A 26,187-nucleotide genomic window follows, 5' to 3' on the forward strand; every position below is an offset into this window, starting at 1 on the left:
CGCATGCGAGCGGTAGTTGGATCGATGACCACATTCTCCATTTGGATTTTGCCTGCTCGTTAACTTTTGTTGTTGTTGTTTTTGGTGATTATCTTCTTTGAGCTGCAAGGGAATTAACTCAAATGGTAGAGCGCTCGCTTTACATGCGAGAGGTAGTGGGATCGATGCCCACATTCTCCATTTGGATTTTACCTGCTCGTAATGTTTGTTGTTGTTGTTTTTGGTGATTTACTTGCGTGAGTTAAAGGGGATTTAGCTCAAAGGGTAGAGCGCTTGCTTCGCATGCGAGAGGTAGAGGGATCGATGCCCACATTCTCCATTTGGATTTTGCCTGCTCGTTAACTTGTTGTTGTTGTTTTTGGTGATTTTCTTCTATGAGTTGAAGGGGAATTAGCTCAAATGGTAGAGCGCTCGTTTAGCATGCGAGAGGTAGTGGGATCGATGCCCACATTCTCCAATTGAGTTTGACCTGCTCGTAATGTTTGTTGTTTTTGTTTTTTGTGATTTTCTTGTGTGAGTTAAAGGGGAATTAGCTCAAATGGTAGAGCGCTTGCTTTGCATATGAGAGATAGTGGGATCGATGCCCACATTCTCCAATTGGATTTTGCCTGCCCGTTAACTTGTTGTTGTTGTTTTTGGTGATTTTCTTCTATGAGTTGAAGGGGAATTAGCTCAAATGGTCGAGCGCTCGCTTTGCATGCGAGAGGTAGTGGGGTCGATGCCCACACTCTCCAACTGCATTTTGCCTGCTCGTTAACTTTTATTGTTTTTTGTGATTATCTACTGAGTTGCAGGAGAATTAGCTCAAATGGTAGAGCGCTCGCTGAGCATGCGAGAGGTAGTGGGGTCGATGCCCACAATCTACCATTGGATTTTGCCTGCTCGTTAACTTGTTGTTGTTGTTGTTTTTGGTGATTTTCTTCTATGAGTTGAAGGGGAATTAGCTCAAATGGTAGAGCGCTCACTTTGCATGCGAGAGGCAGTGGAATCGATGCCCACATTCTCCAATTGAGTTTTACCTGCTCGTAATGTTTGTTGTTGTTGTTTTTTGTGATTTTCTTGTGTGAGTTAAAGGGGAATTAGCTCAAATGGTAGAGCGCTTGCTTCGCATGCGAGAGGTAGTGGGATCGATGCCCACATTCTCCAATTGGATTTTACCTGCTCGTAATGTTTGTTGTTGTTGTTTTTGGTGATTTTCTTCTGTGAGTTAAAGGGGAATTAGATTAAATGGTAGAGCGCTTGCTTTGCATGTGAGAGGTAGTGGGATAGATGCCCACATTCTCCAATTGGATTTTGCCTGCTCGTTAACTTGTTGTTGTTTTTGGTGATTTTCTTCTATGAGTTGAAGGGGAATTAGCTCAAATGATAGAGCGCTCGCTTTAGCATGTGAGAGTTGTGGGGTCGATGGCCACATTCTCCATTTGGATTTTTGCCTGCTCGTTAATTTTTGTTGTTCTTTGTGGTGATTTTGATCTGTAAGTTAAAGGGGAATTAGCTCAAATGGTAGAGCGCTTGCTTTGCATGCGAGAGGTAGTGGCATCGATGCCCACATTTTCCATTTGGATGATGCCTGATCGTGACGTTTGTTGTTGTTTTTGGCAATTTTCTTGTATGCTTTGCAGGGGAAGTAGTTCAAATGGTAGAATGCTCGCTTAGCGTTTGTGGGATCGATGCCCACGTTCTCCATTTGGATTTTGCCTGCTCGTTAACTTTTGTTGTTGTTGTTTTTGGTGATTATCTTTTTTAAGCTGCAGGGGAATTAACTCAAATGGTAGAGCGCTCGCTTTGCATGCGAGAGGTAGTGGGATCGATGCCCACATTCTCCATTTGAATTTTGCCTGATCGTAACGTTTGTTGTTGTTTTTGGTGATTTTCTTGTATGCTTTGCAGGGGAAGTAGCTCAAATTGTAGAGCGCTTGCTTTGCATGCGAGAGGTCGTGGGATGAATGCCCACATTCTCAAATTGGATTTTGCCTGCCCATTAACTTGTTGTTGTTGTTTTTGGTGATTTTCTTCTATGAGTTGAATGGAAATTAGCTCAAATGGTAGAGCATGCGAGAGGTAGTGGGATCGATGCCCACATTCTCCATTTGGATTTTGCCTGGTCGTTAACTTTTATTGTTGTTGTTTTTGGTGATTTTCTTATATGATTTGCAGGGGAAGTAGTTCAAATGGAAGAATGCTCGCTTAGCGTTCGTGGGATCGATGCCCACATTCTCCATTTGGATTTTGCCTGCTCGTTAACTTTTGTTGTTGTTGTTTTTGGTGATCATCTTCTTGGAGTTCCAGGGGTCTTAGCTCAAATGGTAGAGCGCTTGCTTTGCATGAGAGCGGTAGTGGGATCGATGCCCACATTCTCCATTTGGATTTTGCTTGCTCGTTAACTTTTGTTGTTCTTTTTGGTGATTTTGATCTGTAAGTTAAAGGGGAATTAGCTTAAATGGTAGAGCGCTTGCTGAGCATGTGAGAGGTAGTGAGATTGATGCCCACATTCTCCATTTGGATTTTTGCCTGCTCGTTAACTTTTGTTGTTCTTTGTGGTGATTTTGATCTGTAAGTTAAAGGGGAATTAGCTCAAATGGTAGAGCGCTTGCTTTGCATGCGAGAGGTAGTTGCATCGATGCCCACATTTTCCATTTGGATGATGCCTGATCGTGACGTTTGTTGTTGTTTTTGGCGATTTTCTTGTATGCTTTGCAGGGGAATTAGTTCAAATGGTAGAATGCTCGCTTAGCGTTTGTGGGATCGATGCCCACGTTCTCCATTTGGATTTTGCCTGCTCGTTAACTTTTGTGTTGTTGTTTTTGGTGATTATCTTTTTTGAGCTGCAGGGGAATTAACTCAAATGGTAGAGCGCTCGCTTTGCATGCGAGAGGTAGTGGGATTGATGCCCACTTTCTCCATTTGAATTTTGCCTGATCGTAACATTTGTTGTTGTTTTTGGTGATTTTCTTGTATGCTTTGCAGGGGAAGTAGCTCAAATTGTAGAGCGCTTGCTTTGCATGCGAGAGGTCGTGGGATGAATGCCCACATTCTCAAATTGGATTTTGCCTGCCCGTTAACTTGTTGTTGTTGTTGTTTTTGGTGATTTTCTTCTATGAGTTGAATGGAAATTAGCTCAAATGGTAGAGCATGCGAGAGGTAGTGGGATCGATGCCCACATTCTCCATTTGGATTTTGCCTGCTCGTTAACTTTTGTTGTTGTTTTTGGTGATTTTCTTGTATGAATTACAGGGGAAGTGGTTCAAATGGTAGCGCTCGCTTTCGCATGTGAGAGTTCGTATGGTCGATGCCCACATTCTCCACTTGGATTTTGCCTGCTCGTTAACTTTTGTTGTTCTTTTTGGTGATTTTGATCTGTAAGGTAAAGGGGAATTAGCTCAAATGGTAGAGCGCTTGCTTAGCATGCAAGAGGTAGTGGGATCGATGCCCACATTCTCCATTTGGATTTTGCCTGGTCGTTAACTTTTATTGTTGTTGTTTTTGGTGATTTTCTTATATGATTTGCAGGGGAAGTAGTTCAAATGGAAGAATGCTCGCTTAGCGTTCGTGGGATGGATGCCCACATTCTCCATTTGGATTTTGCCTGCTTGTTAACTTTTGTTGTTGTTTTTGGTGATTATCTTCTTGGAGTTACAGGGGTCTTAGCTCAAATGGTAGAGCGCTTGCTTTGCATGCGAGCGGTAGTGGGATCGATGCCCACATTCTTCAATTGGATTTTGCTTGCTCGTTCACTTTTGTTGTTCTTTTTGGTGATTTTGATCTGTAAGTTAAAGGGGAATTAGCTTAAATGGTAGAGCGCTTGCTGAGCATGTGAGAGGTAGTGACATTGATGCCCACATTCTCCATTTGGATTTTGCCTGCTCGTTAACTTTTGTTGTTCTTTTTGGTGATTTTGATCTGTAAGTTAAAGGGGAATTAGCTTAAATGGTAGAGCGCTTGCATCGCATGCTAGAGGTAGTGGAATTGATCCCCACATTTTCCATTTGGATTATGCCTGATCGTAACGTTTGTTGTTGTTTTTGGTGATTATCTTATTTGAGCTGCAGGGGAATTAACTCAAATGGTAGAGCGCTTGCTTTGCATGCGAGAGGTCGTGGGATGAATGCCCACATTCTCAAATTGGATTTTGCCTGCCCGTTAACTTGTTGTTGTTGTTTTTGGTGATTTTCTTCTATGAGTTGAATGGAAATTAGCTCAAATGGTAGAGCATGCGAGAGGTAGTGGGATCGATGCCCACATTCTCCATTTGGATTTTGCCTGCTCGTTAACTTTTGTTGTTGTTTTTGGTGATTTTCTTGTATGAATTACAGGGGAAGTGGTTCAAATGGTAGAGCGCTTGCTGAGCATGTGAGAGGTAGTGAGATTGATGCCCACATTCTCCAATTGGATTTTGCCTGCTCGTTAACTTTTGTTGTTCTTTTTGGTGATTTTGATCTGTAAGTTAAAGGGGAATTAGCTTAAATGGTAGAGCGCTTGCATCGCATGCTAGAGGTAGTGGAATTGATCCCCACATTTTCCATTTGGATTATGCCTGATCGTAACGTTTGTTGTTGTTTTTGGTGATTTTCTTGTGTGAGTTAGAGGGGAATTAGCTCAAATGGTAGAGCGCTTGCTTTGCATGGGAGAGGTATTGGGATCGATGCCCGCATTCTCCAATTGGGTTTTGCCTGCTCGTAAACTTTTGTTGTTGTTGTTTTTGGTGATTATCTTCTTTGAGTTGCAGGGGAATTAGCTCAAATGGTAGAGCGCTTGCTTTGCATGCGAGAGGTAGTGGGATCGATGCCTGCATTCTCCAATTGGGTTTTGCTTGCTCGTTAACTTTTGTTGTTTTTGATGATTTTCTTTCAGTAATTGAGGGGAATTAGCTCAAATGAAAGAGCGCTCGCTGAGCATGTGAGAGGTAGTGAGATTGATGCCCACATTCTCCATTTGGATTTTGCCTGCTCGTTAAATTTGTTGTTGTTGTTTTTGGTGATTTTCTTCTATGAGTCGCAGGGGAATTAGCTTAAATGGTAGAGCGTTTGCATCGCATGCGAGAGGTAGTGGGATCGATCCCCACATTTTCCATTTTAATTATGCCTGATCGTAACATTTGTTATTGTTTTTGGTGATTTTCTTGTATGCTTTGCAGGGGAAGTAGTTCAAATGGTAGAATGCTCGCTTCGCGTTTGTGGGATCGATGCCCACATTCTCCATTTGGATTTTGCCTGCTCGTTAACTTTTGTTGTTGTTGTTTTTGGTGATTATCTTATTTGAGCTGCAGGGGAATTAACTCAAATGGTAGAGCGCTCGCTTTGCATGCGAGAGGTAGTGGGATCGATGCCCACATTCTCCATTTGGATTTTACCTGCTCGTAATGTTTGTTGTTGTTGTTTTTGGTGATTTACTTGTGTGAGTTAAAGGGGAATTAGCTCAAATGGTAGAGCGCTTGCTTCGCATGCGAGCGGTAGTGGGATCGATCCCCACATTCTCCATTTGGATTTTGCCTGATCGTAACGTTTGTTGTTTTTGGTGATTTTCTTGTGTGCTTTGCAGGGGAAGTAGCTCAAATGGTAGAATGCTCGCTTAGCGGTTGTGGGATCGATGCCCACATTCTCCATTTGGATTTTGCCTGCTCGTTAACTTTTGTTGTTGTTGTTTTTGGTGATTATCTTCTTTGAGTTACAGGGGAATTAGCTCAAATGGTAGAGCGCTCGCTTTGCATGCGAGAGGTAGTGGGATCGATGCCCACATTCTCCATTCGGATTTTGCCTGCTCATTAACTTTTATTGTTCTTTTTGTTGTTTTTGATCTGTAAATTAAATTAGCTCAAATGGTAGAGCGCTTACTTAGTGTGCGAGAGGTAGTGGGATCGATACCCATATTCTCCATTTGGATTTTGCCTGGTCGTTAACTTGTTGTTGTTGTTGTTTTTGGTGATTTTCTTATGTGAGTTGAAGGGGAATTAGCTCAAATGGTAGAGCGCTTGCTTTGCATATGAGAGATAGTGGGATCGATGCCCACATTCTCCAATTGGATTTTGCCTGCCCGTTAACTTGTTGTTGTTGTTTTTGGTGATTTTCTTCTATGAGTTGAAGGGGAATTAGCTCAAATGGTAGAGCGCTCACTTTGCATGCGAGAGGCAGTGGAATCGATGCCCACATTCTCCAATTGAGTTTTACCTGCTCGTAATGTTTGTTGTTGTTGTTTTTTGTGATTTTCTTGTGTGAGTTAAATGCGAAATTAGCTCAAATGGTAGAGCGCTTGCTTCGCATGCGAGAGGTAGTGGGATCGATGCCCACATTCTCCAATTGGATTTTACCTGTTCGTAATGTTTGTTGTTGTTGTTTTTGGTGATTTTCTTCTGTGAGTTAAAGGGGAATTAGATTAAATGGTAGAGCGCTTGCTTTGCATGTGAGAGGTAGTGGGATAGATGCCCACATTCTCCAATTGGATTTTGCCTGCTCTTTAATTTGTTTTTTTTGTTTTTGGTGATTTTCTTCTGTGAGCTGCAGGTGAATTAGCTTAAATGGTAGAGCGCTTGCATCACATGCGAGAGGTAGTGGGATCGATCCCCACATTTTCCATTTTGATTATGCCTGATCGTAACATTTGTTGTTGTTTTTGGTGATTTTCTTGTATGCTTTGCAGGGGAAGTCGTTCAAATGGTAGAATGCTCGCTTAGCGTTTGTGGGATCGATGCCCACATTCTCCATTTGGATTTTGACTGCTCGTTAACTTTTGTTGTTGTTGTTTTTGGTGATTATCTTCTTTGAGCTGCAGGGGAATTGACTCAAATGGAAGAGGGCTCGCTTCGATTGCGAGAGGTTGGGATCGATGCCAAATTCTCCAAATGGATTTTGCCTGCTCGTTAACTTTTGTTGTTGTTGTTTTTGGTGATTATCTTCTTTGAGCTGCAGGGGAATTAACTCAAATGGTAGAGCGCTTGCTTTGCATGCGAGAGGTAGTGGGATCGATGCCCACATTCTCCATTTGGATTTTACCTGCTCGTAATGTTTGTTGTTGTTGTTTTTGGTGATTTACTTTTGTGAGTTAAAGGGGAATTAGCTCAAATGGTAGAGCGCTTGCTTCGCATGCGAGAGGTAGTGGGGTCGATCCCCACATTCTCCGTTTGGATTTTGCCTGATCGTAACGTTTGTTGTTGTTTTTGGTGATTTTCTTGTATGCTTTGCAGGGGAAGTAGCTCAAATGGGAGAATGCTCGCTGAGCGTTTGTGGGATCGATGCCCACATTCTCCATTTGGATTTTGCCTGCTCGTTAACTTTTGTTGTTGTTGTTTTTGGTGATTATCTTCTTTGAGCAGCAGGGGAATTAGCTTAAATGGTATAGCGCTTGCATCGCATGCGAGAGGTAGTGGGATCAATCCCCACATTTTCCATTTGGATTATGCCTGATCGTAACGTTTGTTGTTGTTTTTGGTGATTTTCTTGTATGCTTTGCAGGGAAAGTAGTTCAAATGGTAGAATGCTCGCTTCGCGTTTGTGGGATCGATGCCCACATTCTCCATTTGGATTTTGCCTGCTCGTTAACTTTTGTTGTTGTTGTTTTTGGTGATTATCTTCTTTTAGCTGCAAGGGAATTAACTCAAATGGTAGAGCGCTCGCTTTGCATGCGAGAGGTAGTGGGATCGATGCCCACATTCTCCATTTGGATTTTACCTGCTCGTAATGTTTGTTGTTGTTGTTTTTGGTGATTTACTTGGTGAGTTAAAGGGGAATTAGCTCAAAGGGTAGAGCGCTTGCTTCGAATGCGAGAGGTAGTTGGATCGATGACCACATTCTCCATTTGGATTTTGCCTGCTCGTTAACTTTTGTTGATGTTGTTTTTGGTGATTATCTTCTTTGAGCTGCAAGGGAATTAACTCAAATGGTAGAGCGCTCGCTTTACATGCGAGAGGTAGTGGGATCGATGCCCACATTCTCCATTTGGATTTTACCTGCTCGTAATGTTTGTTGTTGTTGTTTTTGGTGATTTACTTGCGTGAGTTAAAGGGGAATTAGCTCAAAGGGTAGAGCGCTTGCTTCGCATGCGAGAGGTAGAGGGATCGATGCCCACATTCTCCATTTGGATTTTGCCTGCTCGTTAACTTGTTGTTGTTGTTTTTGGTGATTTTCTTCTATGAGTTGAAGGGGAATTAGCTCAAATGGTAGAGTGCTCGCTTTGCATGCGAGTGGTAGTGGAATCGATGCCCACATTCTCCAACTGCATTTTGCCTGCTCGTTAACTTTTATTGTTTTTTGTGATTATCTTCTGAGTTGCAGGGGAATTAGCTCAAATGGTAGAGCGCTCGTTTAGCATGCGAGAGGTAGTGGGATCGATGCCCACAATCTACAATTGGATTTTGCCTGCTGGTTAACTTGTTGCTGTTGTTGTTGTTGTTTTTGGTGATTTTCTTATGTGAGTTGAAGGGGAATTAGCTCAAATGGTAGAGCGCTTGCTTTGCATATGAGAGATAGTGGGATCGATGCCCACATTCTCCAATTGGATTTTGCCTGCCCGTTAACTTGTTGTTGTTGTTTTTGGTGATTTTCTTCTATGAGTTGAAGGGGAATTAGCTCAAATGGTCGAGCGCTCGCTTTGCATGCGAGAGGTAGTGGGGTCGATGCCCACACTCTCCAACTGCATTTTGCCTGCTCGTTAACTTTTATTGTTTTTTGTGATTATCTACTGAGTTGCAGGGGAATTAGCTCAAATGGTAGAGCGCTCGCTGAGCATGCGAGAGGTAGTGGGGTCGATGCCCACAATCTACCATTGAATTTTGCCTGCTCGTAAACTTGTTGTTGTTGTTGTTTTTGGTGATTTTCTTCTATGAGTTGAAGGGGAATTAGCTCAAATGGTAGAGCGCTCACTTTGCATGCGAGAGGCAGTGGAATCGATGCCCACATTCTCCAATTGAGTTTTACCTGCTCGTAATGTTTGTTGTTGTTGTTTTTTGTGATTTTCTTGTGTGAGTTAAAGGGGAATTAGCTCAAATGGTTGAGCGCTTGCTTTGCATATGAGAGATAGTGGGATCGATGCCCACATTCTCCAATTGGATTTTGCCTGCCCGTTAACTTGTTGTTGTTGTTTTTGGTGATTTTCTTCTATGAGTTGAAGGGGAATTAGCTCAAATGGTCGAGCGCTCGCTATGCATGCGAGAGGTAGTGGGGTCGATGCCCACACTCTCCAACTGCATTTTGCCTGCTCGTTAACTTTTATTGTTTTTTGTGATTATCTACTGAGTTGCAGGAGAATTAGCTCAAATGGTAGAGCGCTCGCTGAGCATGCGAGAGGTAGTGGGGTCGATGCCCACAATCTACCATTGGATTTTGCCTGCTCGTTAACATGTTGTTGTTGTTGTTTTTGGTGATTTTCTTCTATGAGTTGAAGGGGAATTAGCTCAAATGGTAGAGCGCTCACTTTGCATGCGAGAGGCAGTGGAATCGATGCCCACATTCTCCAATTGAGTTTTACCTGCTCGTAATGTTTGTTGTTGTTGTTTTTTGTGATTTTCTTGTGTGAGTTAAAGGGGAATTAGCTCAAATGGTAGAGCGCTTGCTTCGCATGCGAGAGGTAGTGGGATCGATGCCCACATTCTCCGATTGGATTTTACCTGCTCGTAATGTTTGTTGTTGTTGTTTTTGGTGATTTTCTTCTGTGAGTTAAAGGGGAATTAGATTAAATGGTAGAGCGCTTGCTTTGCATGTGAGAGGTAGTGGGATAGATACCCACATTCTCCAATTGGATTTTGCCTGCTCGTTAACTTGTTGTTGTTGTTTTTGGTGATTTTCTTCTATGAGTTGAAGGGGAATTAGCTCAAATGATAGAGCGCTCGCTTTAGCATGTGAGAGTTGTGGGGTCGATGGCCACATTCTCCATTTGGATTTTTGCCTGCTCGTTAACTTTTGTTGTTCTTTGTGGTGACTTTGATCTGTAAGTTAAAGGGGAATTAGCTCAAATGGTAGAGCGCTTGCTTTGCATGCGAGAGGTAGTGGGATCGATGCCCACATTCTCCAATTGGATTTTGCTTGCTCGTTAACTTTTGTTGTTGTTGTTTTTGGTGATTATCTTTTTTATGCTGCAGGGGAATTAACTCAAATGGTAGAGCGCTCGCTTTGCATGCGAGAGGTAGTGGGATCGATGCCCACATTCTCCATTTGGATTTTGCCTGGTCGTTAACTTTTATTGTTGTTGTTTTTGGTGATTTTCTTATATGATTTGCAGGGGAAGTAGTTCAAATGGAAGAATGCTCGCTTAGCGTTCGTGGGATCGATGCCCACATTCTCCATTTGGATTTTGCCTGCTCGTTAACTTTTGTTGTTGTTGTTTTTGGTGATCATCTTCTTGGAGTTCCAGGGGTCTTAACTCAAATGGTAGAGCGCTTGCTTTGCATGCGAGCGGTAGTGGGATCGATGCCCACATTCTCCATTTGGATTTTGCTTGCTCGTTAACTTTTGTTGTTCTTTTTGGTGATTTTGATCTGTAAGTTAAAGGGGAATTAGCTTAAATGGTAGAGCGCTTGCTGAGCATGTGAGAGGTAGTGAGATTGATGCCCACATTCTCCATTTGGATTTTTGCCTGCTCGTTAACTTTTGTTGTTCTTTGTGGTGATTTTGATCTGTAAGTTAAAGGGGAATTAGCTCAAATGGTAGAGCGCTTGCTTTGCATGCGAGAGGTAGTGGCATCGATGCCCACATTTTCCATTTGGATGATGCCTGATCGTGACGTTTGTTGTTGTTTTTGGCGATTTTCTTGTATGCTTTGCAGGGGAAGTAGTTCAAATGGTAGAATGCTCGCTTAGCGTTTGTGGGATCGATGCCCACGTTCTCCATTTGGATTTTGCCTGCTCGTTAACTTTTGTGTTGTTGTTTTTGGTGATTATCTTTTTTGAGCTCCAGGGGAATTAACTCAAATGGTAGAGCGCTCGCTTTGCATGCGAGAGGTAGTGGGATTGATGCCCACTTTCTCCATTTGAATTTTGCCTGATCGTAACATTTGTTGTTGTTTTTGGTGATTTTCTTGTATGCTTTGCAGGGGAAGTAGCTCAAATTGTAGAGCGCTTGCTTTGCATGCGAGAGGTCGTGGGATGAATGCCCACATTCTCAAATTGGATTTTGCCTGCCCGTTAACTTGTTGTTGTTGTTGTTTTTGGTGATTTTCTTCTATGAGTTGAATGGAAATTAGCTCAAATGGTAGAGCATGCGAGAGGTAGTGGGATCGATGCCCACATTCTCCATTTGGATTTTGCCTGCTCGTTAACTTTTGTTGTTGTTTTTGGTGATTTTCTTGTATGAATTACAGGGGAAGTGGTTCAAATGGTAGCGCGCTCGCTTTCGCATGTGAGAGTTCGTATGGTCGATGCCCACATTCTCCACTTGGATTTTTCCTGCTCGTTAACTTTTGTTGTTCTTTTTGGTGATTTTGATCTGTAAGGTAAAGGGGAATTAGCTCAAATGGTAGAGCGCTTGCTTAGCATGCAAGAGGTAGTGGGATCGATGCACACATTCTCCATTTGGATTTTGCCTGGTCGTTAACTTTTATTGTTGTTGTTTTTGGTGATTTTCTTATATGATTTGCAGGGGAAGTAGTTCAAATGGAAGAATGCTCGCTTAGCGTTCGTGGGATCGATGCCCACATTCTCCATTTGGATTTTGCCTGCTTGTTAACTTTTGTTGTTGTTGTTTTTGGTGATTATCTTCTTGGAGTTACAGGGGTCTTAGCTCAAATGGTAGAGCGCTTGCTTTGCATGCGAGCGGTAGTGGGATCGATGCCCACATTCTCCAATTGGATTTTGCTTGCTCGTTCACTTTTGTTGTTCTTTTTGGTGATTTTGATCTGTAAGTTAAAGGGGAATTAGCTTAAATGGTAGAGCGCTTGCTGAGCATGTGAGAGGTAGTGACATTGATGCCCACATTCTCCATTTGGATTTTGCCTGCTCGTTAACTTTTGTTGTTCTTTTTGGTGATTTTGATCTGTAAGTTAAAGGGGAATTAGCTTAAATGGTAGAGCGCTTGCATCGCATGCTAGAGGTAGTGGAATTGATCCCCACATTTTCCATTTGGATTATGCCTGATCGTAACGTTTGTTGTTGTTTTTGGTGATTTTCTTGTATGAATTACAGGGGAAGTAGTTCAAATGGTAGAATGCTCGCTTCGCGTTTGTGGGATCGATGCCCACATTCTCCATTTGGATTTTGCCTGCTCGTTAACTTTTGTTGTTGTTGTTTTTGGTGATTATCTTATTTGAGCTGCAGGGGAATTAACTCAAATGGTAGAGCGCTCGCTTTGCATGGGAGAGGTAGTGGGATCGATGCCCACATTCTCCATTTGGATTTTACCTGCTCGTAATGTTTTTTGTTGTTGTTTTTGGTGATTTACTTGTGTGAGTTAAAGGGGAATTAGTTCAAATGGTAGAGCGCTTGCTTCGCATGCGAGAGGTAGTGGGATTGATGCCCACATTTTCCATTTGGATTTTACCAACTCGTAATGTTTGTTGTTGTTGTTTTGGGTGATTTTCTTTTGTGCGTTAAAGGGGAATTAGCTCAAATGGTAGAGCGCTTGCTTCGCATGCGAGTGGTAGTGGGATCGATCCCCACATTTTCCATTTGGATTTTACCAACTCGTAATGTTTGTTGTTGTTGTTTTGGGTGATTTTGATCTGTAAATTAAAGGGGAATTAGCTCAAATGGTAGAGCGCTTGCTTTGCATGCGAGAGGTAGTGGCATCGATGCCCACATTTTCCATTTGGATGATGCCTGATCGTGACGTTTGTTGTTGTTTTGGGCGATTTTCTTGTATGCTTTGCAGGGGAAGTAGTTCAAATGGTAGAATGCTCGCTTAGCGTTTGTGGGATCGATGCCCACGTTCTCCATTTGGATTTTGCCTGCTCGTTAACTTTTGTTGTTGTTGTTTTTGGTGATTATCTTTTTTGAGCTGCAGGGGAATTAACTCAAATGGTAGAGCGCTCGCTTTGCATGCGAGAGGTAGTGGAATCGATGCCCACATTCTCCATTTTAATTTTGCCTGATCGTAACGTTTGTTGTTGTTTTTGGTGATTTTCTTGTATGCTTTGCAGGGGAAGTAGCTCAAATTGTAGAGCGCTTGCTTTGCATGCGAGAGGTCGTGGGATGAATGCCCACATTCTCAAATTGGATTTTGCCTGCCCGTTAACTTGTTGTTGTTGTTGTTTTTGGTGATTTTCTTCTATGAGTTGAATGGAAATTAGCTCAAATGGTAGAGCATGCGAGAGGTAGTGGGATCGATGCCCACATTCTCCATTTGGATTTTGCCTGCTCGTTAACTTTTGTTGTTGTTTTTGGTGATTTTCTTGTATGAATTACAGGGGAAGTGGTTCAAATGGTAGCGCGCTCGCTTTCGCATGTGAGAGTTCGTAGGGTCGATGCCCACATTCTCCAATTGGATTTTGCCTGCTTGTTAACTTTTGTTGTTCTTTTTGGTGATTTTGATCTGTAAGGTAAAGGGGAATTAGCTCAAATGGGAGAGCGCTTGCTTAGCATGCAAGAGGTAGTGGGATCGATGCCCACATTCTCCATTTGGATTTTGCCTGGTCGTTAACTTTTGTTGTTGTTGTTTTTGGTGATTATCTTCTTGGAGTTCCAGGGGTCTTAGCTCAAATGGTAGAGCGCTTGCTTTGCATGCGAGCGGTAGTGGGATCGATGCCCACATTCTCCAATTGGATTTTGCTTGCTCGTTAACTTTTGTTGTTCTTTTTGGTGATTTTGATCTGTAAGTTTAAGGGGAATTAGCTTAAATGGTAGAGCGCTTGCTGAGCATGTGAGAGGTAGTGAGATTGATGCCCACATTCTCCATTTGGATTTTGCCTGCTCGTTAACTTTTGTTGTTCTTTTTGGTGATTTTGATCTGTAAGTTAAAGGGGAATTAGCTTAAATGGTAGAGCGCTTGCATCGCATGCTAGAGGGAGTGGAATTGATCCCCACATTTTCCATTTGGATTATGCCTGATCGTAACGTTTGTTGTTGTTTTTGGTGATTTTCTTGTGTGAGTTAGAGGGGAATTAGCTCAAATGGTAGAGCGCTCGCTTTGCATGCGAGAGGTAGTGGGATCAATGCCCACATTTTCCAATTGGATTTTGCCTGCTCGTTAACTTGTTGTTGTTGTTTTTGGTGATTTTGTACTGTGAGTTGAAGGGGAATTAGCTCAAATGGTAGAGTACTCGCTTAGCATGTGAGAGGTAGTGGGATCGATGCCCACGTTCTCCATTTGGATTTTGCCTGCTCGTCAACTTTTGTTGTTGTTGGTTTTTGGTGATTTTCTTGTGTGAGTTAAAGGGGAATTAGCTCAAATGGTAGAGCGCTTGCTTCGCATGCGAGAGGTAGTGGGATCAATGCCCACATTCTCCATTTGGATTTGCCTGCTCGTTAACTTTTGTTGTTTTTAGTGATTTTCTTGTATGAATTGCAGGGGAAGTGGTTCATATGGTAGAGCGCTCGTTTTAGCATGTGAGAGTTAGTGGGGTCGATGCCCACATTCTCCATTTGGATTTTGCCTGCTCGTTAACTTTTATTGTTCTTTTTGTTGTTTTTGATCTGTAAGTTAAAGGGGAATTAGCTCAAATGGTAGAGCGCTTGCTTAGCGTGCGAGAGTTAGTGGGATCTATACCCACATTCTCCATTTGGATTTTGCCTGGTCGTTAACTTTTATTGTTGTTGTTTTTGTTGATTTTCTTGTATGATTTGCAGGGGAAGTATTTCAAATGGTAGAATGCTTGCTTAGCGTTCGTGGGATCGATTCCCACATTCTCCATTTGGATTTTGCCCGCGCGTTAACTTTTGTTGTTTTTGTTTTTGGCGATTATCTTCTTTGAGTTGCAGGGGAATTAGCTCAAATGGTAGAGCGCTTGCTTTGCATGCGAGAGGTAGTGGGATCGATGCCTGCATTCTCCAATTGGGTTTTGCTTGCTCGTTAACTTTTGTTGTTTTTGATGATTTTCTTTCAGTAATTGAGGGGAATTAGCTCAAATGAAAGAGCGCTCGCTGATCATGTGAGAGGTAATGAGATTGATGCCCACATTCTCCATTTGGATTTTGCCTGCTCGTTAAATTTGTTGTTGTTGTTTTTGGTGATTTTCTTCTGTAAGTTGCAGGGGAATTAGCTTAAATGGTAGAGCGCTTGCATCGCATGTGAGAGGTAGTGGGATCGATCCCCACATTCTCCAGTTGGATTATGCCTGCTCGTAATGTTTGTGGTTGTTGATTTGGTGATTTTCTTGTATGCTTTGCAGGGGAAGTAGTTCAAATGGTAGAATGCTCGCTTCGCGTTTGTGGGATCGATGCCCACATTCTCCATTTGGATTTTGCCTGCTCGTTAACTTTTGTTATTGTTGTTTTTGGTGATTATCTTATTTGAGCTGCAGGGGAATTAACTCAAATGGTAGAGTGCTCGCTTTGCATGCGAGAGGTAGTGGGATTGATGCCCACATTTTCCATTTGGATTTTACCTGCTTGCCCTGCGATTGGTTGGCAACCAGTCCAGGGTGTCCCCCGCCTACTGCCCAGAGCCAGCTGAGATAGGCGCCAGCAGCCCCCGCGACCCTTGTGAGGAATAAGCGGTCAAGAAAATGGATGGATGGATGGATGCTTTGCAGGGGAAGTAGCTCAAATGGTAGAATGCTCGCTTCGCGGTCGTGGGATCGATGCCCACATTCTCCATTTGGATTTTGCCTGCTCGTTAACTTTTGTTGTTGTTTGTGGTGATTTTCTTCTGTGAGTTGCAGGGGAATTATCTCAAATGGTAAAGCGCTCGCTTTGTATGTGAGAGGTAGTGGGATCGATGCCCACATTCTCCAGTTGGATTATGCCTGCTCGTAATGTTTGTGGTTGTTGATTTGGTGATTTACTTGTCTGATTTGCAGGGGAAGTAGTTCAAATGGTCGAATTCTCGTTTAGTGTTCATGGGATCGATGCCCACATTCTCCATTTGGATTTTGCCTGCTTGTTAACTTTTGTTGTTGTTGTTTTTGGTGATTATCTTCTTTGAGTTGGCGGGGAATTAGCTCAAATGGTAGAGCGCTTGCTTCGCATGCGAGAGGTAGAGGGATCGATGCACACATTCTCCAAATGGATTTTGCCTACTTGTTAACTTTTGTTGTTGTTGTTTTTGGTGATTATCTTCTTTGAGTTGGCGGGGAATTAGCTTAAATGTTAGAGCACTTGCATCGCATGCGAGAGGTAGAGGGATCGATGCCCACATTCTCCAAATGGATTTTGCCTGCCCGTTAACTTGTTGTTGTTTTTGGTGATTTTCTTCTATGTGTTGAAGGGGAATTAGCTCAAATGGTAGAGCGCTTGCTTTGCATGCGAGAGGTAGTGGGATCGATGCCCACATTCTCCATTTGGATTTTGCCTGCTCGTTAACTTTTATTGTTCTTTTTGTTGTTTTTGATCTGTAAGTTAAAGGGGAATTAGCTCAAATGGTCGAGCGCTTGCTTAGCGTGCGAGAGGTAGTGGGATCGATACCCATATTCTCCATTTGGATTTTGCCTGGTCGTTAACTTGTTGTTGTTGTTGTTTTTGGTTATTTTCTTCTGTGAATTGAAGGGGAATTCGCTCAAATGGTAGAGCGCTTGCATTGCATGCGAGAGGTAGTGGGATCGATGCCCACAATCTCCAATTGAATTTTGCCTGCCCGTTAACTTGTTGTTGTTGTTTTTGGTGATTTTCTTCTATGTGTTGAAGGGGAGTTAGCTCAAATGGTAGAGTGCTCGCTTTGCATGCGAGAGGTAGTGGAATCGATGCCCAAATTCTCCAACTGCATTTTGCCTGCTCGTTAACTTTTATTGTTTTTTGTGATTATCTTCTGAGTTGCAGCGGAATTAGCTCAAATGGTAGAGAGCTCGTTTAGCATGCGAGAGGTAGTGGGATCGATGCCCGCATTCTCCAATTGGGTTTTGCTTGCTCGTTAACTTTTGTTGTTGTTTGTGGTGATTTTCTTCTGTGAGTTGCAGGGGAATTATCTCAAATGGTAAAGCGCTCGCTTTGTATGTGAGAGGTAGTGGGATCGATGCCCACATTCTCCAGTTGGATTATGCCTGCTCGTAATGTTTGTGGTTGTTGATTTGGTGATTTACTTGTCTGATTTGCAGGGGAAGTAGTTCAAATGGTCGAATTCTCGTTTAGTGTTCATGGGATCGATGCCCACATTCTCCATTTGGATTTTGCCTGCTTGTTAACTTTTGTTGTTGTTGTTTTTGGTGATTATCTTCTTTGAGTTGGCGGGGAATTAGCTCAAATGGTAGAGCGCTTGCTTCGCATGCGAGAGGTAGAGGGATCGATGCACACATTCTCCAAATGGATTTTGCCTACTTGTTAACTTTTGTTGTTGTTGTTTTTGGTGATTATCTTCTTTGAGTTGGCGGGGAATTAGCTTAAATGTTAGAGCACTTGCATCGCATGCGAGAGGTAGAGGGATCGATGCCCACATTCTCCAAATGGATTTTGCCTGCCCGTTAACTTGTTGTTGTTTTTGGTGATTTTCTTCTATGTGTTGAAGGGGAATTAGCTCAAATGGTAGAGCGCTTGCTTTGCATGCGAGAGGTAGTGGGATCGATGCCCACATTCTCCATTTGGATTTTGCCTGCTCGTTAACTTTTATTGTTCTTTTTGTTGTTTTTGATCTGTAAGTTAAAGGGGAATTAGCTCAAATGGTCGAGCGCTTGCTTAGCGTGCGAGAGGTAGTGGGATCGATACCCATATTCTCCATTTGGATTTTGCCTGGTCGTTAACTTGTTGTTGTTGTTGTTTTTGGTTATTTTCTTCTGTGAATTGAAGGGGAATTCGCTCAAATGGTAGAGCGCTTGCATTGCATGCGAGAGGTAGTGGGATCGATGCCCACAATCTCCAATTGAATTTTGCCTGCCCGTTAACTTGTTGTTGTTGTTTTTGGTGATTTTCTTCTATGTGTTGAAGGGGAGTTAGCTCAAATGGTAGAGTGCTCGCTTTGCATGCGAGAGGTAGTGGAATCGATGCCCAAATTCTCCAACTGCATTTTGCCTGCTCGTTAACTTTTATTGTTTTTTGTGATTATCTTCTGAGTTGCAGCGGAATTAGCTCAAATGGTAGAGAGCTCGTTTAGCATGCGAGAGGTAGTGGGATCGATGCCCACAATCACCAATTGGATTTTGCCTGCTCGTTAACTTGTTGCTGTTGTTGTTGTTGTTTTTGGTGATTTTCTTATGTGAGTCGAAGGGGAATTAGCTCAAATGGTAGAGCGCTTGCTTTGCATGCGAGAGATAGTGGGATCGATGCCCACATTCTCCAATTGGACTTTGCCTGCCCGTTAACTTGTTGTTGTTGTTTTTGGTGATTTTCTTCTATGAGTTGAAGGGGAGTTAGCTCAAATGGTAGAGTGCTCGCTTTGCATGCGAGAGGTAGTGGGATCGATGCCCACATTCTCCAACTGCATTTTGCCTGCTCGTTAACTTTTATTGTTTTTTGTGATTATCTTCTGAGTTGCAGTGGAATTACCTCAAATGGTAGAGCGCTCGCTGAGCATGCGAGAGGTAGTGGGGTCGATGCCCACAATCTACAATTGGATTTTGCCTGCTCGTTAACTTGTTGTTGTTGTTGTTTTGGGTGATTTTCTTCTATGAGTTGAAGGGGAATTAGCTCAAATGGTAGAGCGCTCACTTTGCATGCGAGAGGCGGTGGAATCGATGCCCACATTCTCCAATTGGATTTTACCTGCTCGTAATGTTTGTTGTTGTTGTTTTTGGTGATTTTCTTCTGTGAGTTTAAGAATTAGCTTAAATGGTAGAGCGCTTGCTTCGCATGCGAGAGGTAGTGGGATCGATGCCCACATTCTCCATTTGGATTTTGCCTGCTCGTTAACTTTTGTTGTTGTTGTTTTTGGTGATTATCTTCTTTGAGCAGCAGGGGAATTAGCTTAAATGGTAGAGCGCTTGCATCGCATGCGAGAGGTAGTGGGATCGATCCCCACATTTTCCATTTGGATTATGCCTGATCGTAACGTTTGTTGTTGTTTTTGGTGATTTTCTTGTATGCTTTGCAGGGAAAGTAGTTCAAATGGTAGAATGCTCGCTTCGCGTTTGTGGGATCGATGCCCACATTCTCCATTTGGATTATGCCTGATCGTTAACTTTTGTTGTTGTTTTTGGTGATTTTCTTGTATGCTTTGCAGGGAAAGTAGTTCAAATGGTAGAATGCTCGCTTCGCGTTTGTGGGATTGATGCCCACATTTTCCATTTGGATTTTACCTGCTTGCCCTGCGATTGGTTGGCAACCAGTCCAGGGTGTCCCCCGCCTACTGCCCAGAGCCAGCTGAGATAGGCGCCAGCAGCCCCCGCGACCCTTGTGAGGAATAAGCGGTCAAGAAAATGGATGGATGGATGGATGCTTTGCAGGGGAAGTAGCTCAAATGGTAGAATGCTCGCTTCGCGGTCGTGGGATCGATGCCCACATTCTCCATTTGGATTTTGCCTGCTCGTTAACTTTTGTTGTTGTTTGTGGTGATTTTCTTCTGTGAGTTGCAGGGGAATTATCTCAAATGGTAAAGCGCTCGCTTTGTATGTGAGAGGTAGTGGGATCGATGCCCACATTCTCCAGTTGGATTATGCCTGCTCGTAATGTTTGTGGTTGTTGATTTGGTGATTTACTTGTCTGATTTGCAGGGGAAGTAGTTCAAATGGTCGAATTCTCGTTTAGTGTTCATGGGATCGATGCCCACATTCTCCATTTGGATTTTGCCTGCTTGTTAACTTTTGTTGTTGTTGTTTTTGGTGATTATCTTCTTTGAGTTGGCGGGGAATTAGCTCAAATGGTAGAGCGCTTGCTTCGCATGCGAGAGGTAGAGGGATCGATGCACACATTCTCCAAATGGATTTTGCCTACTTGTTAACTTTTGTTGTTGTTGTTTTTGGTGATTATCTTCTTTGAGTTGGCGGGGAATTAGCTTAAATGTTAGAGCACTTGCATCGCATGCGAGAGGTAGAGGGATCGATGCCCACATTCTCCAAATGGATTTTGCCTGCCCGTTAACTTGTTGTTGTTTTTGGTGATTTTCTTCTATGTGTCGAAGGGGAATTAGCTCAAATGGTAGAGCGCTTGCTTTGCATGCGAGAGGTAGTGGGATCGATGCCCACATTCTCCATTTGGATTTTGCCTGCTCGTTAACTTTTATTGTTCTTTTTGTTGTTTTTGATCTGTAAGTTAAAGGGGAATTAGCTCAAATGGTCGAGCGCTTGCTTAGCGTGCGAGAGGTAGTGGGATCGATACCCATATTCTCCATTTGGATTTTGCCTGGTCGTTAACTTGTTGTTGTTGTTGTTTTTGGTTATTTTCTTCTGTGAATTGAAGGGGAATTCGCTCAAATGGTAGAGCGCTTGCATTGCATGCGAGAGGTAGTGGGATCGATGCCCACAATCTCCAATTGAATTTTGCCTGCCCGTTAACTTGTTGTTGTTGTTTTTGGTGATTTTCTTCTATGTGTTGAAGGGGAGTTAGCTCAAATGGTAGAGTGCTCGCTTTGCATGCGAGAGGTAGTGGAATCGATGCCCAAATTCTCCAACTGCATTTTGCCTGCTCGTTAACTTTTATTGTTTTTTGTGATTATCTTCTGAGTTGCAGCGGAATTAGCTCAAATGGTAGAGAGCTCGTTTAGCATGCGAGAGGTAGTGGGATCGATGCCCGCATTCTCCAATTGGGTTTTGCTTGCTCGTTAACTTTTGTTGTTGTTTGTGGTGATTTTCTTCTGTGAGTTGCAGGGGAATTATCTCAAATGGTAAAGCGCTCGCTTTGTATGTGAGAGGTAGTGGGATCGATGCCCACATTCTCCAGTTGGATTATGCCTGCTCGTAATGTTTGTGGTTGTTGATTTGGTGATTTACTTGTCTGATTTGCAGGGGAAGTAGTTCAAATGGTCGAATTCTCGTTTAGTGTTCATGGGATCGATGCCCACATTCTCCATTTGGATTTTGCCTGCTTGTTAACTTTTGTTGTTGTTGTTTTTGGTGATTATCTTCTTTGAGTTGGCGGGGAATTAGCTCAAATGGTAGAGCGCTTGCTTCGCATGCGAGAGGTAGAGGGATCGATGCACACATTCTCCAAATGGATTTTGCCTACTTGTTAACTTTTGTTGTTGTTGTTTTTGGTGATTATCTTCTTTGAGTTGGCGGGGAATTAGCTTAAATGTTAGAGCACTTGCATCGCATGCGAGAGGTAGAGGGATCGATGCCCACATTCTCCAAATGGATTTTGCCTGCCCGTTAACTTGTTGTTGTTTTTGGTGATTTTCTTCTATGTGTTGAAGGGGAATTAGCTCAAATGGTAGAGCGCTTGCTTTGCATGCGAGAGGTAGTGGGATCGATGCCCACATTCTCCATTTGGATTTTGCCTGCTCGTTAACTTTTATTGTTCTTTTTGTTGTTTTTGATCTGTAAGTTAAAGGGGAATTAGCTCAAATGGTCGAGCGCTTGCTTAGCGTGCGAGAGGTAGTGGGATCGATACCCATATTCTCCATTTGGATTTTGCCTGGTCGTTAACTTGTTGTTGTTGTTGTTTTTGGTTATTTTCTTCTGTGAATTGAAGGGGAATTCGCTCAAATGGTAGAGCGCTTGCATTGCATGCGAGAGGTAGTGGGATCGATGCCCACAATCTCCAATTGAATTTTGCCTGCCCGTTAACTTGTTGTTGTTGTTTTTGGTGATTTTCTTCTATGTGTTGAAGGGGAGTTAGCTCAAATGGTAGAGTGCTCGCTTTGCATGCGAGAGGTAGTGGAATCGATGCCCAAATTCTCCAACTGCATTTTGCCTGCTCGTTAACTTTTATTGTTTTTTGTGATTATCTTCTGAGTTGCAGCGGAATTAGCTCAAATGGTAGAGAGCTCGTTTAGCATGCGAGAGGTAGTGGGATCGATGCCCACAATCACCAATTGGATTTTGCCTGCTCGTTAACTTGTTGCTGTTGTTGTTGTTGTTTTTGGTGATTTTCTTATGTGAGTCGAAGGGGAATTAGCTCAAATGGTAGAGCGCTTGCTTTGCATGCGAGAGATAGTGGGATCGATGCCCACATTCTCCAATTGGACTTTGCCTGCCCGTTAACTTGTTGTTGTTGTTTTTGGTGATTTTCTTCTATGAGTTGAAGGGGAGTTAGCTCAAATGGTAGAGCGCTCGCTTTGCATGCGAGAGGTAGTGGGATCGATGCCCACATTCTCCAACTGCATTTTGCCTGCTCGTTAACTTTTATTGTTTTTTGTGATTATCTTCTGAGTTGCAGTGGAATTACCTCAAATGGTAGAGCGCTCGCTGAGCATGCGAGAGGTAGTGGGGTCGATGCCCACAATCTACAATTGGATTTTGCCTGCTCGTTAACTTGTTGTTGTTGTTGTTTTGGGTGATTTTCTTCTATGAGTTGAAGGGGAATTAGCTCAAATGGTAGAGCGCTCACTTTGCATGCGAGAGGCGGTGGAATCGATGCCCACATTCTCCAATTGGATTTTACCTGCTCGTAATGTTTGTTGTTGTTGTTTTTGGTGATTTTCTTCTGTGAGTTTAAGAATTAGCTTAAATGGTAGAGCGCTTGCTTCGCATGCGAGAGGTAGTGGGATCGATGCCCACATTCTCTATTTGGATTTTGCCTGCTCGTTAACTTTTGTTGTTGTTGTTTTTGGTGATTATCTTCTTTGAGCAGCAGGGGAATTAGCTTAAATGGTAGAGCGCTTGCATCGCATGCGAGAGGTAGTGGGATCGATCCCCACATTTTCCATTTGGATTATGCCTGATCGTAACGTTTGTTGTTGTTTTTGGTGATTTTCTTGTATGCTTTGCAGGGAAAGTAGTTCAAATGGTAGAATGCTCGCTTCGCGTTTGTGGGATCGATGCCCACATTCTCCATTTGGATTTTGCCTGCTCGTTAACTTTTGTTGTTGTTGTTTTTGGTGATTATCTTCTTTGACCTGCAGGGGAATTAGCTTCAATGGTAGAGCGCTTGCATCAAATGCGAGAGGTAGTGGGATCGATCCCCACATTTTCCATTTGGATTATGCCTGATCGTAACGTTTGTTGTTGTTTTTGGTGATTTTTTTGTATGCTTTGCAGGGAAAGTAGTTCAAATGGTAGAATGCTCGCTTCGCGTTTGTGGGATCGATGCCCACATTCTCCATTTGGATTTTGCCTGCTCGTTAACTTTTGTTGTTGTTTTTGGTGATTATCTTCTTTGAGCTGCAGGGGAATTAGTTTAAATGGTAGAGCTCTTGCATCGCATGCGAGAGGTAGTGGGATTGATCCCCACATTTTCCATTTTGATTATTATTATTATATTATATATATATATATATATATATATATATATATATATATATATATATATATATATATATATATATATATATATATATATATATATATTATATATTATATATTATATTATTATTTGATTCTATGAGTTGAAGGGGAATTAGCTCAAATGGTAAAGCGCTCGCTTTGCATGTGAGAGGTAGTGGGATAGATGCCCACATTCTCCAATTGGATTTTGCCTGCTCGTTAACTTGTTGTTGTTTTTGGTGATTTTCTTCTATGAGTTGAAGGGGAATTAGCTCAAATGATAGAGCGCTCGCTTTAGCATGTGAGAGTTAGTGGGGTCGATGCCCACATTCTCCATTTGGATTTTTGCCTGCTCGTTAACTTTTGTTGTTCTTTGTGGTGATTTTGATCTGTAAGTTAAAGGGGAATTAGCTCAAATGGTAGAGTGCTTGCTTTGCATGCTAGAGGTAGTGGCATCGATGCCCACATTCTCCATTTGAATTTTGCCTGATCTTAACGTTTGTTGTTGTTTTTGGTGATTTTCTTGTATGCTTTGCAGGGGAAGTAGCTCAAATTGTAGAGCGCTTGCTTTGTATGCGAGAGGTCGTGGGATGAATGCCCACATTCTCAAATTGGATTTTGCCTGCCCGTTAACTTGTTGTTGTTGTTGTTTTTGGTGATTTTCTTCTATGAGTTGAAGGGAAATTAGCTCAAATGGTAGAGCATGCGAGAGGTAGTGGGATCGATGCCCATATTCTCCATTTGGATTTTGCCTGCTCGTTAAGTTTTGTTGTTCTTTTTGGTGATTTTCTTTTGTGAGTTAAAGGGGAATTAGATCAAATGGTAGAGCGCTTGCTTCGCATGCGAGAGGGAGTGGGATTGATGCCCACATTCTCCATTTGGATTTTACCTGCTCGTAGTGTTTGTTGTTGTTGTTTTTGGTGATTTTCTTTTGTGCGTTAAAGCGGAATTAGCTCAAAAGGTTGAGCGCTTACTTCGCATGTGCAAGGTAGTGGAATCGATGCACACATTCTCCATTTGGATTTTGCCTGCTCGTTAAGTTTTGTTGTTCTTTTTGGTGATTTTCTTTTGTGAGTTAAAGGGGAATTAGATCAAATGGTAGAGCGCTTGCTTCGCATGCGAGAGGGACTGGGATTGATGCCCACATTCTCCATTTGGATTTTACCTGCTCGTAATGTTTGTTGTTGTTGTTTTTGGTGATTTTCTTCTGTGCGTTAAAGCGGAATTAGCTCAAAAGGTTGAGCGCTTACTTCGCATGTGCAAGGTAGTGGGATCGATGCACACATTCTCCAATTGGACTTTGCCTGCCCGTTAACTTGTTGTTGTTGTTTTTGGTGATTTTCTTCTATGAGTTAAAGGGGAATTAGCTCAAATGGTCGCGCGCTCGCTTTGCATGCGAGAGGTAGTGGGATTGATGCCCACATTCTCCGATTTGAGTGTGCTTGCTCGTTAACTTTTGTTGTTTTTGATGATTTTCTTGCATTAATTGGAGGGGAATTAGCTCAAATGGTAGAGCGCTCGATTTGCATGCGAGAGGTAGTGGGATCGATGCCCACATTCTACAATTGAATTTTACCTGCTCGTCATGTTTGTTGTTGTTGTTTTTGGTGATTTTCTTGTGTGAGTTAAAGGGGAATTAGCTCAAATGGTAGAGCTCTTGCATCGCATGCGAGAGGTAGTAGGATTGATGCCCATATTTTCCATTTAGATTTTACCTACTCGTAATGTTTGTTGTTGTTGTTTTTGGTGATTTTCTTTTGTGAGTTAAAGGGGAATTAGCTCAAATGGTAGAGCGCTTGTTTCGTATGCGAGCGGTAGTCGGATTGATACCCACATTCTCCATTTGGATTTTGCCTGCTCGTTAACTTTTGTTGTTGTTTTTGGTGATTTTTCTGTGAGTTGCAGGGGAGTTTGCTCAAATGGTTGAGCGCTCGCTTTGCATGGATTATGCCTGCTCGTAACATTTGTTGTTTTTGATGATTTTCTTGTATGAGTTGCAGCGGAAGTAGTTCAAACGGAAGAAGCTCCCTTAGCATGCACGCGTTCATGGGATCGATGCCAACATTCTCCAGTTGGATTATGCCTTCTCGAAAAGTTTGTTGTTATTTTTTTGGGTGATTTTCTTGTATTATTTGCAGGGGAAGTAGTTCAAATGGTAGAACGCTCGCTTCGCGTTCGTGGGATCGATGCCAATGTTCTCCAGTTGGGTTTTGGGTTTTTGGTGATTTACTTGTATGGAATACAGCGGAATTAGCTCAACTGGTGGAGCGCTCGCTTTACATGTGAGAGGTAGTGGGATCGATGCCCCTATTCTCCAGTCTGCTCTTGCTTGCTTGCTTTGTTTTTATTTTTGGTGATTTTCTTTTGTGAGTTGATGGGGAATCTACTCAAATGGTATAGCGCTCACTTAGCATGTGAGAGGTAGTGGGATCAATGCCCACATTCTCCATTTGGAATGTGCCTGCTTATTAACTTTTGTTGTTGTTGTTTTGGGTGATATGCATCTGCAACTTGAAGGGGAATTAGCTAAAATGGTAGAGCGCTCGCGTTGAATGCGAGAACTAGTGGGATCGACGCCCACATTATGCAATTGAATTTTGCCTGCTCGTTGACTTTTGTTGTTGATATTTTTGGTGATTTTCTTCTTTCCTCCTTATCTCCGCTCCTGAAGGCAGCCTTCTTCTTGTTGAGGATAATCTTAACTTCCCGTGTTACCCATGGCTTGTTATTAGGGTAGTAGCGGACATTCTTGACAGGGGAGACCACATCTGCACAGAAATTTAGATCATCCGTCAGACAGTGTGTCATCCATCTCCTCGATGTCCTCCCCATGCGTGTTCATCAACACCTCCCAGACTGTGGTGTTAAAAGAGTCTCCCTAGGCACTATCCT

At 42.6% G+C, this 26,187-nt stretch overlaps 7 non-coding genes across 7 annotated transcripts; all 7 read left to right on the forward strand.

Annotated features, from left to right (window-relative positions):
• The first annotated feature begins 3,369 nt into the window (after nt 1-3,369).
• On the forward strand, nt 3,370-3,442 carry trnaa-agc (transfer RNA alanine (anticodon AGC)). Its single transcript has one exon. It is a non-coding gene; the product is annotated as a tRNA-Ala (tRNA).
• Nucleotides 3,443-5,404: 1,962 nt separating this feature from the next.
• On the forward strand, nt 5,405-5,477 carry trnaa-cgc (transfer RNA alanine (anticodon CGC)). The gene has a single exon. It is a non-coding gene; the product is annotated as a tRNA-Ala (tRNA).
• A 192-nt stretch (nt 5,478-5,669) lies between these two features.
• Nucleotides 5,670-5,742, forward strand: trnaa-ugc (transfer RNA alanine (anticodon UGC)). Its single transcript has one exon. It is a non-coding gene; the product is annotated as a tRNA-Ala (tRNA).
• Nucleotides 5,743-12,512: 6,770 nt separating this feature from the next.
• trnaa-cgc (transfer RNA alanine (anticodon CGC)) lies at nt 12,513-12,585 on the forward strand. The gene has a single exon. It is a non-coding gene; the product is annotated as a tRNA-Ala (tRNA).
• Nucleotides 12,586-14,010: 1,425 nt separating this feature from the next.
• trnaa-ugc (transfer RNA alanine (anticodon UGC)) lies at nt 14,011-14,083 on the forward strand. Its single transcript has one exon. It is a non-coding gene; the product is annotated as a tRNA-Ala (tRNA).
• Nucleotides 14,084-18,342: 4,259 nt separating this feature from the next.
• Nucleotides 18,343-18,415, forward strand: trnaa-ugc (transfer RNA alanine (anticodon UGC)). Its single transcript has one exon. It is a non-coding gene; the product is annotated as a tRNA-Ala (tRNA).
• Nucleotides 18,416-22,116: 3,701 nt separating this feature from the next.
• Nucleotides 22,117-22,189, forward strand: trnaa-ugc (transfer RNA alanine (anticodon UGC)). The gene has a single exon. It is a non-coding gene; the product is annotated as a tRNA-Ala (tRNA).
• The last annotated feature ends 3,998 nt before the right edge of the window (nt 22,190-26,187 follow it).

Source organism: Festucalex cinctus, chromosome 7 (assembly GCF_051991245.1).
Source record: "Festucalex cinctus isolate MCC-2025b chromosome 7, RoL_Fcin_1.0, whole genome shotgun sequence".
NCBI classification, from domain to species: domain Eukaryota; kingdom Metazoa; phylum Chordata; class Actinopteri; order Syngnathiformes; family Syngnathidae; genus Festucalex; species Festucalex cinctus.